The sequence below is a fragment of the Varanus komodoensis genome, unplaced genomic scaffold (genome assembly GCF_004798865.1).
Source record: "Varanus komodoensis strain SLA01 unplaced genomic scaffold, ASM479886v1 scaffold6_1, whole genome shotgun sequence".
Taxonomy (NCBI): domain Eukaryota; kingdom Metazoa; phylum Chordata; class Lepidosauria; order Squamata; family Varanidae; genus Varanus; species Varanus komodoensis.
The window spans coordinates 1,364,267-1,380,578 of NW_025336345.1; the positions used below are offsets into that span (position 1 = coordinate 1,364,267).

General features: G+C 41.6%; 1 protein-coding gene across 2 annotated transcripts in view; it reads left to right on the forward strand.

Moving 5' to 3' along the window:
- Positions 1–16,312, forward strand: part of GALNT10 (polypeptide N-acetylgalactosaminyltransferase 10) — a 78,228-nt gene that overhangs the window by 3,323 nt on the left and 58,593 nt on the right. The gene's annotated exons all lie outside the window — the stretch shown is intronic.

Below are 16,312 nucleotides of genomic sequence, written 5' to 3' on the forward strand. Positions count from 1 at the left end.
TGGAGGTAGTGACAGATTTTATTTTCCTGGGCTCCAAGATCACTGCAGACGGGTACTGCAACCAAGAAATTAAAAGATGCTTGCTCCTGGGGAGGAAAGCTCTGGCAAATCTAGACAGCATACTAAAAAGCAGAGACATCACCCTGCCAACAAAAGTGCGTATAGTCAAGGCTATGGTTTTCCCAGTTGCAATGTATGGCTGTGAAAGTTGGACCATAAGGAAGGCTGAGTGCAAAAGGATTGAGGCCTTTGAATTGTGGTACTGGAGGAGACTCCTGCGAGTCCCTTGGATCGCAAGGTGATCAAACCTGTCAGTCCTAGAGGAGATCAACCCTGACTGCTCTCTAGAAGGCCAGATAGTGAAGATGAACCTCAAATACTTTGGCCACCTAATGAGAAGGAAGGACTCACTGGAGAAGACCCCAATGCTGGGAACAATAGATGGCAAAAGAATAAGGGGACGGCAGAGAATGAGGTGGCTAGATGGAGTCACTGAAGCAGTCAGCATGAGCTTAAGTGGACTCTGGGGGATGGCGGAGGACAGGAAGGCCTGGAGGAATGTTATCCATGGGGTCACGATGGGTCGGACATGACTTCGCGACCAACAACAACAACAACAGGATTACCTTGCCTGGGGTTGCTCAAGACTTTGAGATTGCTATGACAACTGTGGGTTTTGCTGCATATCATTAGTCTAACACATGAACCAAGACCCACTTGAGAATTGTTTTTTTTTTCCCCAGGAGGATAGTAAGCAATTGGGTATCTATTCCTTTGTCATAGTCGCTTGCTTGCTTACTGTAGAGTTTTAGGCTGTCGGTCCTTGACCACTCTGCAGTGGGAAGGAGCTATTGCTAATAGCCCTTCTGCAGAAGCTGATGGATTCCTGAAGTCCCTGGGAGACGTCCTAGTTATACTTAGTTGGTGCTCCAGTCAAAGCTCCAGTTACCTTGTGAAAAGAAAGGATACTTCAATAGTTCACTGTCATGGGCCCTCTTCTGCTCAAACAAGTACATTCTGCTTCTTTCTATAGCACCTGAGTTAATGACAAGCAAGTAGAAAAATAGCTAGGTTAGAGAAAAACTCCTGATTTGATGGAATATGAGTGAAAACCTCTGATGGGGACAACTGTTTAGAAGTGATAGAGATGAAGAAAATCATTAGGTGTTCTTTAGTGGAATTTTTCTGAGTGGTGTGGTAAAATTCTATGTAACATATTGTAGAACATTTGATAGACAAGTCTCCTATATTCCTCATGAGCTGGACTCCACAATTAATGCAGTGTCATTAGTGGAGATTTCAAGAGTACTATCTAGGCCAGTTTGCTGGATAAGCATAAGAAACATGCTAGATGAGGTCAAAAGCCCATCTGAACCATCATTCTCTTTCCAGATGGCCAGCCAGACACCCATGGGAAGCTCAAAGCAGGATATGAGTAAAACAGCCCCATGAGTTCACTGCAACAGGCATTGATAGACTTACTAACTTTGCTACTAAAGATGATGTACAGCCATCATTACTTGTAGCTATTGATAGCCTTATTCTCCCATAAATTTCTCCGGTCCCCTTTTAGTCATCCATGTTCTGGCAGATTCTGTAGTTAACAACTCACTGAGGAAAGAAGTACTTCCATCATCATCATCATCACCATCATCATCACCTCCTCCTCCTCCTCCTCTATACAATATAAAAAGCAATAACAAAAAAATCCTAAAAATACAATACCAAATTTAAAAGCCAGATTTTTAGACCGAAAAAGCTGCAATAGCTTATAGAAGTTAAGTCACAAAACCTGTTAAAAAGTTGACTTCCCCAATAAATTATAAAGTTACAATATAAAAATATATAAACTTTGCCATCGAGGACAGTCTTAACCTGGTGCTGAAAAGTTGGTGCCAGACAGGCTTCAGTGGGAAGCTTGTTCTGCAACTGGGAGCTACCAACTGCGATCCCCTGAAATGTGGCAGTTGGAGGTAAGTCTTGATTAGTGATCATAGGATACAGGCAGTTCATGGTTAGGAGAGGTGTTTCTTCAAGTATTCAAGGTCCCAAGCCAAGTAGGGCTTTATAGGTTTAAAGCCAGCATGTTTAATTTGGTTTGGAAGCATACAGGCAGCCAATGCAAGCAATTGGTATTATGTGATTTTGTTTCCTGTTATTAGTCTGGGTGCTGCATTTTATACAAGGTGCAGCTTCTGAATGGTTTTCAGGGGAACCTTGTGTAGAAAGGGACATTGCAGTAATCTAGTTTAAAGATAACCAGATCATGGATTACTGAAACCTGGCCATTCCTGTCCAGAAAGTAGCACAGCTGGGCCACTAGCCAAAGCTAATAAAAGGCACTACATGTCACAGAAGCCACCTGAAATTCAAGTGACAAGATGACTCAAGCAACACCTGCAAGCTAAAAATTTGCTCCTTCAAAGGAAGTGTAATCCCATCCAGAATAGTCAGAGGAACTAACCACTAACAGCATTCTGTATCAACTGGATTGTACTTCGGTCTGTTAGCCTTCATCCAGTCCTTTGTCATAGCCAAGCATCAGTTTAATACATCCACAACCTCACCTGCTGAAGTTGAAAAGGAGAAGTAGAGCTACATCTCTTTAGGGCATTCATTCATTCCAGCATTTATATCCCATCCTTCCGCCTCTGCATTTATGAGAATGCAGTCCGAAACTCTGGATGACTCTGCTCAGAAGTTTCATATAGATATTAAATGACATGGGAGACAAGGTTGAGCCTAAGGGACCTCATACTGCAGAAGCCAATGGACTGAGCATTATCTCCAAGTGCCACCTTCTGGAATTGGGTATCCAAGGAGGAACAGAGCCACTGCAATGCAGTACCTAATACCCCAATTTAGCCAGCCTCCTCAAAAGTGTACTATGTCAATGATATCAAAAGCTGTCAGGAGGTCCAGGAGTACCAACAGGGTCACACATCCCCTTTCCCTTTTTGGCATAGGTGAGCAAACAGAGCAACCAAAAGTGACTGGCGTGGGATGCCTACCATCTGCCCAAGGGGCTGCCAAGGGGACAAGGGGCTTGTCCAGGTTTGCCACCAGTGTAAAATTACTAAGATCTTCTGGATCCAGAGAGGGTTTCTTCAGGAGTGGCATCACCACTGCTTGTCTTAGTTGGCATGGGAGCTCTCCTCCCATAAAGCGGCATTAATCACTGCCCGGGCCAGCCAGCTGATCCCTCCTTGCTGGCTTTTATTAGCCGAGAGGGGCAAGGATCCGGTAGAGGCATGGTTGCATGAACCTGTCCAAGTACCTTATCAACATATCTTGAGCTGTACAGTCTGGCACTCATCCTAGAGAACTTGACCCATCTGTGCTCTGGATATTGCATTCAATTCCACTGCAACATTGGCGTATGAATCCTGATGGATGCAAGAACTGTTCTCCTGGAAGTGTCAAATATATTGCAGCAGGCCTCAGGTGGTTCTAAGAAGTCCATGGGACCACCACGTAGGATGCCCAGACAACCCTAGAGAGCTCTGCTAGAGGACAGAGGTGCCACAGGATTGTCTCTCTGGTTCTCTCACTGCATCCACATATACTCAGCTGTAAACACATTCCAGAGCTTGACTGCAACCGCAACTAGTTTTTCCTCCATCTGCTCTGAAGCTGTCTCCTGTTTCGCTTCATTGCTCTCAGCTCTGGGGTATGTAAAAATGCACCCTGGGGCAAAAACTCCTAACTTTGCATGTATGCGGGTGAGGTCTGAGTTTCTGGTGACTAACCACTAGGAAGGGATGTTAGGGTTGTGGTTGATAGCTCAATGAAAATCACCAGTACCGAAGGTAAATGAACAGTGGTGCAGCTGAAGGTATTTAATTACCAACAAGGCTACAAAAATTAATGCTTCTGCATTGCAGCACTGGTTTATTACTGAATGATCTGTCAAAACTGAGCACAGCTGCATCATAAAATTTATAATTAATAATGTGTTTTTATCTGTCTTCTCATTAGGAAAACATTTGTTAGGCTGCTGCTGCTGCATAACTGTGGCTAATTTTGTGAACCTTACCTTGCAGTAGTAGCTAGCATGTCATTAAAACAACTCCCAAATTGCCAGAAATAAAGATTTGCAGTTCATTCAGAAGAAGCCTAGGCAATGTGTTGAAATAATACTTGTATCATTATTATTTTATAAAACGTGCTGATGGAAGGAGCAAACTTGAGTTTGTAGTAATATCCCGGAACTAATTTTAGCATTCAGGTTTTCTGGATGTATTAATACCTCCTACAGAGTTGTCTGCTATAAAGTTAAGCAGTATTCTTCAGTGTGGATTAAAGTTTGTGCTGTGAACATGTAGGGCAGATTATGATGCAGGGTAAGTTGATTAACCTCTAGGCAGTTTTAATCAATTATAATTGGTTTAAATCAGCAAAAAAGCCAATTTAAATATAATTCTCACTGATACATCATATCCCCTATATAGAACAAGCCAGATCACTAAATTATGACAGCTGTGTATTTAAAGTTTCATTCTTAGAGCTTGTCTTTGCATCACTGTTACATTGTATACATTTTTCATACTTCCTTTTTATCCTATAAAGAAAACATTTTTAAAATATTCCCATATAGGGTCCATTTTGCAACCAGTATCCGTAACAGTTTCCAAGAACAGGAATATAGGATCTTTACACATTCATCAATTTTGACTTTGGAGCCCCCTCCCAAGCCCATGGAAACTTCTGCATCCTTTACCTCCCCAACATCAGAGATCCAGCATTGGGAATATAAAAGAGGCATGCGTTGAAGGCATGGTATGGGTGGATTTCGAGAAGCCTTGCTGGGATCCATAAAATACCAAGTCTTCCCGGTCTCCAAATAACAGTGTGGAAAGTATGATAGCCTGTCTTAATTTCTCCTTGATCCATCCCAGTAAGTTTGAAACAAGCCTCTACAGCATAGTTCCTCACGGTGCCACAGCACTTAGTTGTGGTATATGATTTAACAGAGTTCTTTGTTCCTTGATATTCTTGGCAGAGACACAAGCTGTTTAATAGGGAAGTCTACAGAATGGAAAATCCTTTCTGTTTTCATATCTCCATCCAACTTTTTCCATCCTCTCTGCTCAGACAGGGTAATGCAAGCATTCTCCGTAACCCACTGAGTTACCTGTGGAAATACCACTGGGGAAAATCCTCTGCTTATGGTCATTGCAGCCACATGGGAAGAGATCATGCACCTGAACTTTTAAATCACAGATTTTTTTCCACTTTGCTTTTTGATCTGTCTAATCAAGATTTATCCCTTTGAGGAGCAATGGGTATTACCAGATAAAATTTATGCAGGACCTAATTGAAAGTGTCAGCCCAGTTGCATTAGGGTATAAAACATTTCTGAAGGTGCGAGCATATTTTTACTTCAGCATGCTAGCAAATGCCTTATTATTTAGGCAACAGAGCAATTATTCACAATTTATTTGTGTGCCGTTTTGTCAAGAATGTAGCTGATGAAATAGACTCTTGCTGTACTAAACCAATTTGTCCCCAGCAGTCTTTCAGCTGCACTCTAAACTGTACCTAACCAGTTAAAAAAAGCCCTTTTGAAGCACATAAGCTTATATGCCAGAGCCTCATCTGAATAAAAATATATTTGCCTGCTGGCCAAAGACAATGGAAGGGGAGCCAGTCTTGCCTTCCTTAGTAGAGGGATCCAGAGCCTAGGAGGAGCTGTGAAAAAGGTCTTCCCATTCACTGTGCATGTACTTGAATTCATGTGCTTCTCATTCACTGTGCATTTGCCACAATATGACTCCATTTCATTACAATCCGACTCCATTTCATTACAATCTGACTCCATTTTATTAGTGTGGTTCAAATGGCAGATGTTTTTTCTATACTTGATACGTCTGTGTGTAACTGATGAGTTGGCTTTATACAACATGGACATGCTCTGTCAGTTCATTGCTTGAAGCAAAACTGGAACGGGGCGGGGATGAGGAAAGGGAAAATGGGTATACTTTATGATGAAGAGATCAGTGAACTGGCGGGGGTGTAAATTGTGGATCATGCTTGATGATGTTTGGCGATTGCTTCCCTTTATGTACCTGTTGCCTTGATTTTATGATGTTCTTAGGAGCCAACATAAAGTAGCATTAGGGAGCAAGAAGGGAAATTCTGAACAATGAATAATGAAAAGTAAAGCTTTAAAGTGAATTTATAAAGCACTTGTAGGTATCTTAGTAGAGTAGAATTTTAAAAATCAAAACACTGTCAAGGATACCTATAATAGGACCAACTGCAACATTATGCAGTTGTCAGCAGGCCTGGTTGAAGTCTTTGGGTTGGATGTTGATCCTTTAAAAAAGATGATAAGAATACCCGCATGTGAGCCAAAGTTTCAGGGGTGTAGAAAATGTAATTAAAAGAAAATGTGAAACTCTTTCTAGACTCACGAAATTGTAAGAATGAAGTTTATTTATTTATTATTAAAACATTTTTATGCCGCCCCATTCGCCGAAGCCTTGGGGCGGCTTACAACAATAAGTTAAAATAATTATAATATAAATCAAGAATATAAACATTAAATTAAAAATACAAAAATACAGTATAAAATAAGCCGCCCTGGCCAGATAAAAATGGGATCCCAGAAATGGGTTCATTATGTGTGAGTGGAAGGGAACTAATATTACAAGCTTGTGCTGATCACCTGAGAATTGTGCTTGGGTTCTGCTTGAAAGCATGTTGTTTGTGCAGGAGAGGAGAGGAGATTTTTATATAAGAAGAAATAAGTTTGATGACACAACAGGAATTGTCTTGTGCAACCCCGACCACGCTTGAAAGTGGTTGGTTGAACAATGTTTTTCCATTCAGCAGCTAGAGGGAGATGACACTTCAGATAAGTAATGTATCTTTTAGAAAAGTCCAGCATACAGTTCTTTTGAACTAACAGACATATCCCCAACTTTTCAGAATGTCTAGGTTTTCCTGAATAGTAGAAATAATGTATTCTCTGAAAGTTTATGGATACACATTAATACAAATTAAGGCAAGAACTATTTTTAATATAGACAGAGAATAATGTTTTAAAATTAAGTAACAGGTATAATATTCTAATAGATAATATCCAGAATAAAAGAGGTACTACAGCAGATGAACAACTATTGCTTATGTGTGAGTGGAGTGTTCTATTTTTCCAGGTTAGCTGTAATAAGTGTATTTTGAATAAATAAACCTTTTGTTTGCATATAGTGTTTATTACCATAGGTGATGACTCATAGATTTTTTGGGTGGGGGGGTTAACATCCCCGGATCTCAAAGAATGTAATAACATATTTAAAAATGACAAGTTAGCTGATTTATTGAAAAAAAGTATCTTGTTAATTTTTAAACCCGACCATTTCCTTGTATGTATTCCATTGAAAAAATAAGTGTGTTCCTACTATCTTTTGCTAATAAACTTTTTCAGAACTTGGTTTTCCATGCAGTTGGAGCTAGCATGGAAGAGGGACGCTGCAGTTCTAGGGGGCTGCTTTCCTGGTGTTACCCTGCTTTTTGGGTGCTTTATGATTTACCATTACATGTTTTCCCTTCAGTCCTGCAAGCGGCTCCAGCAAGTATCTCAAATGCTTTTGGAACAGCACTCCTTGTTTCCTTGGTCTCAAAGTCAGCATCCTTTCTGCATTTGCTCTGGTAAGGTTGCTTACTTCCAGGAGAAGCTCCATGCTACATCAGATCACCACATGGAATCGGTGAATGAATGCAGCAGTGTGTTCTCAGACTTTTAAGGGTCTGTCTGTCTAATATTTAGCACCAGATAACACCCCAGCAAATTGAAGTAATACTTGAGCAAGTTGAAGTAATGACACAGACCCTAAAGTTCCTTCTCTCCTGCAACCACCAGCCATGCTTGGTTCACCCAGCCCATGGTGCAGCTCTGTTGCTTCCCTCCACTGTTCTTCAGATAGAGCTGTCACATATAGATCTGACACACTAGTAAAATAGAATGGGCAGTAAGAGAACTCTCTTGGCAGAGTAGTAAAATGGAGGGGAAAGTACATGAATTTCATGCAGAGCAATGAAATGGGAAATTTATGCAAATTTCTGAGCAGTGATACTTACTCCTGTGCATTTGCACAGGAGTAGAAAAAGTGAACAAATTTAGGATACTCTTGGTGTCCTTTTTTCTCTGTTTTTAGGAGCATGGGGTGAAGGGCACTGAGAAGGGATGAGGAGGAATACACTGGTTCTAGTGAGGAGCTGCAGAGTTCTATGCAGTTCTTACCAGGCATCTGTCAAGCCATTCTGAACAACCTGTGATGAAGTCACCACGTTGTGTTTGGATGACATAAGGCACCATGGGTAGGAACAAATGCACAACAAGCCATGAGTTCTCGGGGTGGGGCGAAAAATAAACCACCCTTTGGAAGCCACCCTGGGTCCACGCAAAATGACCATCTCCTACGGTGTCTTGTTATGTTGCACAAACCAGGTCACTGAGTCAGGGCCTGGATTTATCTGTCTCATAATTGTTGACTCCGACTGGTGATGGCTCACCAGAGTGTCAGGTAAGATTGTTTTGTATCCCTATCTGGAGATGGCAGGGTTTGAACCAGGCACGTTTTGTGTGAGAAGCATCTGCTCCATCTCTAAACTGTGGCCCCTCTCTCGAGTTGGATGACACTCTTTGGGTGCTCTGTATTTGTTAGGTAGGACTTTTGCAGAACAGCCACACTGAAGTTAAATCTTGAGTGATATGTTTTCCCCCTTTTTGGCTGAAATAAGGTTTGTGTTCCAATAACAGAAGCTTTAATTGCCATGCTTGTAATACAGAAAGCTGAGTCAGCTACTGTTATGCAACACTGTAGTCATTTTGCTCACTTTTTTCCTTTTCTTTTGCAAGAAGATAGTTGGGTAATATGTTGAAGCTTTGGTAATTTCAGAATATCGGGTCACATCGCATGTGATTATCTCGTTTATTAATAGTAAACCGCAGGTATGGATTCTTATGCAGCCAGAATGGCTCTGTCTACTCACAAGAGAGAAGGATAGCAGCAAGGCATGGGGAAATGCAAGGTTTGAAGAAGTGCAAAAAAAAAAAAAAAAATCTTGAGAGGAAAAAACTTAACTGGGAGGAACTCCAGAATGGGTTAGTGAGACTGTGCACATGAAGTGATACCCATAGCAAAAGCAAAATTCAGTGGTATCTTGGCTCACGAACTTAATCCATTCCACGACTCTGGTCGCGACCCAAATTGGTCACGAGCCAAGTCAATTTCCCCTATAAGTTTCAGTGTAAATAAGAAACAAGTTTCAATGTAAATAAGAAACAAGTTTCAATGTAAATAAGAAATAGAAAGAAAATACTCTGTAAATATTTTTATCACAATTTTAAACAAAGTAATACAATACAGTAGAGAACTAACCGGGGGGGGGGGGTTATTGTTTGGAGGGAGAGTCTAACCGATAATCATGTGATAGCGATCATGCTGGGGGCGGGGGGATGACTGCAATCGGGATTGTGTTTGTGCGGCAACATGGCTGTGATCATGGTCATCACCCCATGCGGAGTTTGCGAACCGAGGCAAAATTTTTCTGAAATTTCAGTTCGCGACCCAATTTGGTCGTGAACTGAGGCATTCATGAGCCGAGGTACCACTGTAATACTTCAGTGGCAGGGAAAAGTATGCACGCATGGTTTAATTATTATTGAATCCTAGACAAGTATAGTTTCATAAATGCAAATGTTCCAGAGAAGTAGAAACATAGTCAGCATCTGTGATAACAAATTCTCCTGCTTTGGTAGTCAAAAACAAATGAGTTTCAGGAGTGCAGAATAAAGTGGAATCGGGCTGTATTTTGGTACACTTGGGACCCTTTCACATAATGTGCAAGACAAATGGAATGTTTTTAAAGGAATGTGTACTGGGCAGGAAACCAAACCGGTTGCTTGAGTCCTGATATATGTGCACATCTTTCTAAATGCATTTTTGCCTTTCACACATACTATAATGTTAAATTTGCTGTATCTTGCTAGCTAGTATAATTTGTGGGGTTTGAAGACAGAAAGTTATTTTTATGTATATTTTTAATGTATATTTTTTAATGGAACAGTTCTGTTTTCCTTTCTTGTTGTCTGAATCTCTTCTGATCAGCAGTCTCAGAAAAGCAGAAGAGTCAAATGGTATGCTTAGATTGGACTTCCTAATGCTACAATCCTAACTGCTTTTACTGGAAATAAATCTACTTTGGATGCCACTTTTTCCCTGGTATGCTTAAGACTAAAATTGATTTTGAATGGCTTGATCCCAATAGCTGCTTAGGGATCCAGATAAATCCAGTTTCATGTGTTCCTTGGGATGCAGGAAAAAGTACAATCGAACTAACTGATTACATTTCCTACTTCTTAGGAACATTTAGCACCAATGTGTGTGTATTTTGAAATGACTAGCATGTTATATGAAAGTTCAATACATATTAACATTACAGTGGTTGTGTTCACAAGTCACAAGAAGCCTGACACAGAGGACTTGTTATGTGTGAATGCACTAAATATGGTGAAGAGTGGCATGCTTGGTTACCTCGAATCCCCATGGAGAATCAATGGTCTGTTCTGAGGTTCCCACGTTGCAGCATTGCTTGTTGTTGTGTATGAATTCAGTTACAACAGTTTTCTGTAGTTTCCCTATCTTTGCCATCAAGTTTGGAGAACTCAGCAGCCATGGCAGCGGCAGCTGCACTGACTGCTGGTCTGGTCTGTCTAGCAACTGCTGGGGCAGCTATAGCCACACTCTGACCGGCTGCCTTGTACTGCTTTTTCCCTCTGTCCACGTGTTGCTTTCCCATTCCCTACCCGCCGCTCAGCAGTAGCAGAGCATTGCTCAACACCATCTCCAGCAGCAGTGACCTTGGATACAGGTGTGCTTTGCGCAATTGTCTGCTCTCTGCACTCTGCTGGAGGGTGCTCTCAAATGGCAGTGTGTTCTGTTCGGGGAGCCGGCTCTCTCCTCTCGAGAAGGCAGCAAGGAGCATGCTAAATGTCACCCTGAGAAGCCCAGGCTCACGCACTCTCTGCCACCTTCCCTGCCACTCCTGTCTTGTCCCTGGCATTCCTGAGGGCAGTCAACAGGGCCCACTGTCGTCCACCCCACCGCCACAGCCGCACAGCAAACACAGTCCCTCTGGCCAGCCACAAAACTTCCCCAGGCAGATGATCACACATGCTCCGATGGGAAACTGTTCCCACGGGATGTGCTCCCTCCATTTCTGGCATGGGTGCTTGCACGGATGCTCTCTGGGTACCAGGGGAGGTGGCCTCTGGCAGTGCGTGCAAGCCCTGGGAGGGGGACAGAGGTGGGTGTGTGAGTGGGCGTATTTGCACGTTGGCACAGAGCTGCAACAGAGGACATTCCTGCAGTACTGCTCTAGAGCAACAGTGCTACTCTAGTGAGTAGGCAGTTGCTTTGCAGAGCAGCGGGGGGGGGGGGGCAGAAAACCGGGAAAGGCAGCCAGTTGAGAACCCACCCGGGAGAACATGTGGCCCATAAGGGAAAGGGAGGCAGGGGCAGGCAGGCCACGCATGTTGCCATTTGGGAGGAAGAAGGCGGCATGCGGAAGCTGCTCTGCGAATGTGTAAATACAGGACACAAGGTAAAAAAGGTGACTTTGTGATAGTGCTTAGCATTGTGTATGAACAGCCCAAATAAATGGAAGTATATTTTCAAGCATGAAAAAGAGAGAACAAAGAGAACATGAATTACCAGGCAGTATAAGAAGAACCTACATGTATAGTTCTTCGGAGTAAAATTAACAGGCCATGGTTGCCAATCCTAACATCGGCCTGGCTTCCAACCCAACCCCAGTTGTTTTCAGTTCCAACATCAAGACTACAGCTCCCAGCATTCCTGACCATTGGCCATGGTGGCTGAGCTGACAGGAGCTGCACTGCAAATCACCTGCAGGGACCAGCCTGGGGAAGATTTATGTTACTCTGTTACATCATTTGATCAAGAAAGCCAGCTGTACAGGTTTTTTCCTCTATGAGTAAGATTTATATGAAGAAATGGCCAAAATTGGGTGAAAGATGGCCACACTGAAATAATTGAATGGGCATGTTAGTGCATGTATATGGGGAGTGCATTTGTGTATGAGTGTGTGTGTGTGTGAAGGAGTGTGGAGTTATGTGTGTGTGCATGCACATCAGTGAGAATGCTGTCAGTATATGCATGTTTATTTTTTAAACTACAGTTGCACTCAAAACTCATTTATTAATGTTCAGTGAACATTAGAACTGTAGTGCCTTGTGATTTCTCATGAGCCGATCCTTCCTCCTTTTCCTTTTGTTTATCAAATTCAAGAAGAACCCTTGAAGTGCTATTCTTTTATTGAAAATTAACAGATAGCAGAAGCCCTAAATAGCCTTCTCTTAATGTTGAAGGAGAAGCATCTGCCCATGTAAAGAGTTGAATCCAAACTGGAATCTTCCCCTCTGTCCCTCTCTTTCTGTACAATTTCTGACCACCCTCTTGCTGCTTGAGGGCAGGAGGACTCAGACACCGGAGCCCCTCTAACTGGGTCGCACGCTTCTCCCATTGCCTCCTTACTGGGTCGTGGACTGGGCCTTGCGTCTGCTCCCCCTCCCCTCCAGAAAACCCTTCTCCTCTTCCAAAGCAGAAACATCACTGGGTAACCTTGAATCAGTGAATTCCTGCTCTCCCTCTTGCTTCGCTGCTGCCTCCTCAGAATCAGGCGTTCTGTCTAAACAATCTCTAATCAGCGAGAGGGGCCCCACTCTGCCTAAGTAATGGTTTCTTCTGGATGGCACAAGTGAAGTAACTTTGGTTTATACATCTGATCATAAATGCCATAGTCTGGAAAGTGGAATATGAGTGTGTGGTCATGTTCATATACCTTCCTTTTCTGTCTGTCTCTTGTGTTGATTGATTGATTGATTGATTGTGCTGTGTTGTTTTGATTTTGCCAGAAATGCATGTATCAATCTTGAATGACATCCAGCATCACATTGGCCAACAGGAGTTTGAAAAAGAAAACTTCTTCAGCCCCAAACTCAAACATACTGAACAGAGGATTGAGAAAATCACCTGAGTGGGATAGTTATGGTGTGTAAGGCTGAAGTGGGGCTCGGAGATTGCCTGAAAATTGGGTGGAGGCATCTTACATGAGCAAAGTGCTTTGAACATTTGAAATCTTTTACATAAGTATTACTAATCTGTATTTTTCTTTATGATTTACCCTTTCCAAACTTTTTCTCTTTACTCATAAAAGTGGAAATGTTGTTTCACCCCTACTCATACTTTCCCCTTTACCTCTTTTAGTTATTCAAGTACCACTGTATGTTCAAAGGATCATTTTAACCTATGCTGAACAAAAGTAATAAGAGACAATTAATTGACTCCATATCACATCCCTTTGTTGAAATGCAAGCTAAGTGTATGATTTTGTTTGAACATGTGATATTGGTTTCCCTTTTTCAAGGACAGGTAATTTTATTTTCCAAATGTGCTATAACCAGCTGCAAATGTTTTAGACATCACTTTTTAATGGGTTTTGACAGTGTCTCTGAAAAGCCTGCTGTTTGGCAAATTTTGGATGGGCTATAAATACTTTCTAAAGATGAGATTGAAGTAAGGCATTATGCATTAAGCTCTGGGGTTTTATATTCATTCTCTCCTTGTGAATTTGGTCCTGAAAAATGTTTTCAGATCCTGCAGAAAAGTCATATTGATTTTGGGATAAGATCCCTTCCCAGTTTTTGAGCAGGGAAGATAAACTGCTATGCTTCCTTTATAGTTGTGCGTTTGTCTTCCATCCCTGACATTTCCCTGGCCAAGCACACAGGTATATACAAGGACTTGGATAAGGCTTTGCTTCCAGTATTTCCAATAATAAATTGCATCTATCTTACATGAAAGGAAGGGCTGTGATTGCATCAGTATCACATTGTCAGAATGAAAAGCATGCCGTATTTTTGGTTTGTTCAAACATTTGCCATTGTGTGAGTAAAAATATTTGGAAATATTGTGAATAAATGACATGGTAGAAAAGATTGGGAATGTTACCGTTACTTGATTGTTGCTTGTAAATTTAACAGTGCATATGCAGCTCTGAGGGAACCAGACACCTATAGCATGTAGGCATGTGTTGCAGAAAACAGTGCTATACTACTGCTATGCTGTGCCTTGAGAGGAGAAACTCAGAGGGGACCTGTTAGTGACATACAGATACATGAGGGGGTGCCACGCAGAGGTAGGTCATGACCTTTTTTTCCCTGCAGTGGAGAGCAGGATACGTTCCAATGGAGCAAAGCTCAGGGAACCAAGATTTAGGGTGGATGCCAGGAAAAACTTCCCGATGGTTAGGACCCCTAGGGTATAGAATGGGCTTCCACAGGAAGTGGTTGAGGCCCCATCAGTGAGGGTGTTTAAGGAAAGGCTGGACATATACATGGTGGGCATGTGATGAGTGGAGCCAGCTGGAGCCAGGGGTCAGACTAGATGGCCCAGGAAGCCCCTTCTGACTTTCTCTGTTTCTGTTTGTATGTTACTTAGATTTCTCACAGAGTGGAATAGGAAAACTCTGCCTGTGGCCAAAAGGTAGATGACTGGGACCTGCTGTGTAAATGAATATCCCTGACATTCCGTATCTGATGGGAATTCTCCTATTCATAGCTTGTATAATTTGTTTGTTATGGCTGGAATGCAAACAAGCATAAGCAGCTGCTTCACTCCTACACATACACTTTTAAACTTCCTTCAAACAGCTATCCCTGAGATGCCTTAAAACTCCTCCAATCCCTTTGGAGGTTTAGGAGTCCCTCCCAAAGCAGCATCACCCTATAGTTGGAAGGGGCCAATAAAGCCATTGAGTCCAACCGCCTGCTCAGTACAGAACTCCAAGTCAAAGGCATCCCCTGACAGATGGCTGTCTAGCTGCCTCAGGAGTGCCCCCAATGTGGGAGAGCCCACCACCTCCCTTGGTCACTGGTTCCACTGTTAGATTGTGCTAACAGTGAGGAAGTTTTTCCAGATGCCCAGATAGCATGAGAGGCTGGTATCAGAAAATATGCATGGTTGAAGTTTGTACAGAACCAGCCAATGAGGAATAGATCTACTGATAACGTTGTCAGGCAATGACATGATTTTTTTTCCATAGCTTATATGGTGTTTTGAAAATAACTCTTACAGATAACTAGGATGATGGTTTTAGTAAAATTTGGAATTCAAAGTGATCTTGAAAGAAAAAGAAATCTTCCTTTTGAGGAAAGGCTTATGCTTGTGATAGAGTGTAGATGTTGCTCATTTTGGAAATCTTATTTCCTATATAGATAAGAACAAACTGCCCTCTTAGTTTAGGAATCTTTTCAATTAAAATACTTTCTTAGGCAGGTGTCATAACTTTAAAATGTTTTATATGCCTAGTTACTCCGTAATGTTCTTACTTTTAGTGGTGTTCAGTGCTTGGAAATACTACATTCTAAGGAAGGATCATAGATGTGTCCAAGATTATATAATCTTTACCACCTAGAGGGAGTTTCTGCCTTGGAATAGCAATATACTGTTGGTCCAAGAAGACTCTGTAGTAAAGTGAGTACAGGAAAATGCATAATCAGAACTTGGAAAATCTTAGAAAACAGGCAGAATTTCCTTCAGTGAGTGCTCTGAGGAAGTGATTTCCTCCAAGTCCAACTGGCTGGCAAACCTTATCAGTGGTTATTTGTTCGGCAAGCACTTGCTTGGACAAGGGCTCAAGTGTGGTTTCATTTCCTATATTAATATAGGTATTTTATATTTATTAATATAAAATATGGCTTTTTATATAAGGAAGGGTTTTTATCTGATCTTGTCAAATGTTATGATACAGATTACAGAAAAATGGGAATGAAATAATTCTAGATTAATTATCTAAAGAAAACAGGTATGTTTATGCAGCCAGGGTGCCATTTTCATAACCTAAGAAAAACACTTAATCTATCTTCCGATATGGACTATACAAGGAAAACTTGGATTGCAAGTATGAATTTAAATATTTTTAAATGTATGAGAGATTTACTGCAATCAGAAAAGGTAAAATGCCAACCCAAAGTTTAAGGCCAAAGAGAAAACTTGTGCATGTGAGAAAGAACCAGGTATAGTACTAAGTTACTTATTTAAGAGAGCCATCTCTTGTAAAGGGAATGGCTACAGCAAAAACAAAGTTTGACTGTCAGCATTACTTTCATTTACATGCACATGGACCTTCTTGTAATTCTTGCATTTTTTCAATAAATACAGAAATGGAATTTAAATTCCACTTATTAGTCTATCACCACATTGAACCAGTTCGGCATTGTGGC